The 2,920-nt window shown below is 39.4% G+C and overlaps 1 protein-coding gene across 1 annotated transcript in view; it reads right to left on the bottom strand.

The window, feature by feature from the left end:
* The window catches only part of fut9a (fucosyltransferase 9a), a gene marked incomplete at its 5' end in the record, with an annotated part of 14,150 nt that extends 11,515 nt beyond the window's left edge, over positions 1 to 2,635 (bottom strand). The window contains 1 exon segment of the mRNA XM_014009742.1: positions 2,603 to 2,635.
* Between the last annotated feature and the right edge of the window lie 285 nt (positions 2,636 to 2,920).

Raw genomic sequence — 2,920 nt, 5'->3', positions numbered from 1 at the left:
ATTTCATGTTGATTGGTGCAGCTGTTTTTGTGCTACAGTTGACCAAAAATCACTGGAAAAAAAACAGGACGAAAACAAAATGACTCCCGTTTACGCTTCGCGTGTGGAGGTCATAATGACTGTAAACACAGAGGAACTTCTGAGTTTGGTAAAACTTGGAAAAACATTTGTTAAATAGTTGATGTGAAGAAACAAGACACAGCAGCGCAAGTTTCTGCCGCGGTGTAGGATTTTCATTTTAGAATCATGAAGTCTCTCATTCAGCTGCAGGCAGTGCTGGCTCTGGCCATTTTGGTGCCCTAGGCGAGTTGAAGCGCACCCCCCTCCCCAAACTATGTCCCACCCACCCCAATTTAAACCCCTAAAAACAAGTTTGACAGTTAAATGTACTATGTATGGTAATCTTAGATTTATTACTTATTTATTTGCTTTCCCAGAAAGCAAATAAATAACAACATATGTCAACTTGTACGGATTGTCCGTAAGTTATAAGGATTTTACGGAGCAGGACGAGTCAGTGCAATGTCATTCAAATGAGAGAGAGGGTGGGGGTGAATGTTGCATTGGGTGGGGGATGTTTTATGGGTAGAGTAGCTTATTTTTCCTGTAATACTTCATCATAGTTTTTTAAGACAAAGCTAATTGAAAGGGGCGCTGAGCAGAGTTACAAGCAGGGATTACAAATGATTACTTTTTTCTTCTGCAGTTCGGCGCCGCCTCCAGAAGATGGCGGTCTAGGCGACCGCCTAGTTCGCCTATGCCAAGAGCTGGCTCTGGCTGCGTGGCTCGGCTCAGAACTACAGTAAAATACATGACTGTAATTTGTTTGGTGGGATACAAAAAACAACACTGTCCTCAATTCTTCTTGTATCAACCTGAAGAACTGTTGGCATTGATCCATAAATTACGCACAACTTCACGCAGCAACAAATCTATTGTCTGCAACTTGCGGAGCTGAGGAATCATCACAGGTGAGCTGTTTTAAATTAATCTGCTGAGTTGACAGTTTTTTTCTCAGTGAGAATTAAAATGTTTCTTAGACAATTCACACATTATATTCTCCCCAGCTGTGTGTGCACCTCGCAGGCCTGCGCTCTGTGTGTGTTTCCAACTATGTGACAAAATATAAAAACTTTACAGTTTACAGTAGACAGAACTGAGATTCTTTTGATCATTTTTAGGCTGCTCTGTTTTTCTGTCTGAGCTTAAATGATTTTCAGTCCCGGGGTTCAGTTTCATGATCGTTCAAGTTTAAACAAAAAAAACTAAATAATAATAATAATAAAAAAAATTCTAACACCATGTTCAGAAGCTCCTTACATCCAGAAAACACAACAGAGTCATATTTCTGTGGATTCCGGTCAGCTTCATGAATTTGTGGGTTAAAACTGTCGACTGAAAAACTGCGTGGCTGCAGCACATTCTCACGGCAGGTGAAAAATGTGTGTTTTCACACAACGTTTGTTTTGATACATCCCAACATGGGTATATCTTGAGCCCAAACCCCGGTTTTCTACTTTGATTAAGTTCTTTTAGTTAAACATTAAAATGTTTGGTATCTACAGAAACAACAGAATCTTGGCTACAAGCTGGTAAAAAAAAAGAAACATTTCTATGCACCAATCAAGACAGTTAAAATTACAAGTAGTTGAAGATAAAACTGTGAAAGGTTAAAAAATTTGGCAACTCAGCGATATCAAAATATTATTTGTGTTAAACAGGAGGCAAAATGTGTTCTTTTTGTTTTTGATATTTTTTAATTACCACTACTTTTATAGGGTTGTGTATTATGTATTCATGATTAAATGCAGCAAAATAAACAATTTCAAAGGTTACAGATCTTTGTAATACTTAGTTTATTTACATAATGACTTTAATWGCTRGATGTTCGGCCCCTGAGCTGTTGACCTGCATTAACTGTGCCCCCTGGAGCAATTTAGTTGAATAACCCTGAACTAGGTCTTCTACTTCCACAARTTAGCTGAACTTCAACAAGTAGGCTAGAAGCCACGGCAAAAAATAAAAAAACAACTTAGAAAAACTATCGCAGTTATTCTGTTCAATACACCGCTCCCTCACTTTTGACGCCCGTCATGGCGTTCCCACCAGACTTGGTGACATAGGTGCAAAGGGTCAATAGGCCACTGTGGCATGGCCTAAGCTTTTTTCCATAACATCACTTTTACTTTTATACTTTAAGTAGTTTTAAAACCAGTCCTGTTACACTTTTACTTGAGTAAAAAGCTTGAGTTGACACTTCCACTTCCAAAAACGTATTTTTAAACCTTCGTATTTCTACTTCTACTCAAGTAATGAATGTGAACACTGTTAAAACCACATTAGATTAAAAGAAAAGCTATTCTGATAAGGTGTCTTTTAGTGTCGGCCCTTTCTCCATTTTCTCTCAGCCTGTCTGCACAAACGTCTGAGAAGCAGGTGGTTTGGTTCAACCACAGAGATGGAGACCAGCTCTGTTGAACAGCTTCCATCAAAAGTGAAACTCAGACATGTGAAAATGTCCACTGATTGAACACAATGTGTTGTGTTTTGCTTTGAGTTAGAAAAATGAGTGTGAAAAGGAGGCGTGTCTGGTTTCTCTTACCCTCTTTGAAGGAGGAGGAGGAGGAAGATGAAGACCATCTGAAATGATGACAACTCCCCAGCTGTTGGACAGATTTGTCTTTTGGAGACTGTGTGGAGGATGGCACACTCTGAACTGTTTTATGTTCATCCTCACCGCTATCCACACCCCGGAGGAAAGTGCTAAAGAAGAGATGGAGTCTGATAGGAACCTGTTCTTAGAGCTTGTTGGTCCAGCACCTTTAGAAAAGGAAACAAAAGCAGATTCCTCTTGATAAAATGAAACAGTAAATGCTTTGTGTGTGTGTGTGTGTGTGTGTGTGTGTGTGTGTGTGTGTGT

The sequence above is a fragment of the Austrofundulus limnaeus genome, unplaced genomic scaffold (genome assembly GCF_001266775.1).
Source record: "Austrofundulus limnaeus strain Quisiro unplaced genomic scaffold, Austrofundulus_limnaeus-1.0 Scaffold61, whole genome shotgun sequence".
Lineage (NCBI taxonomy): Eukaryota > Metazoa > Chordata > Actinopteri > Cyprinodontiformes > Rivulidae > Austrofundulus > Austrofundulus limnaeus.
The sequence above is the reverse complement of the archived record's forward strand: the minus strand, read 5'-3'. Positions and strand labels throughout refer to the sequence as shown.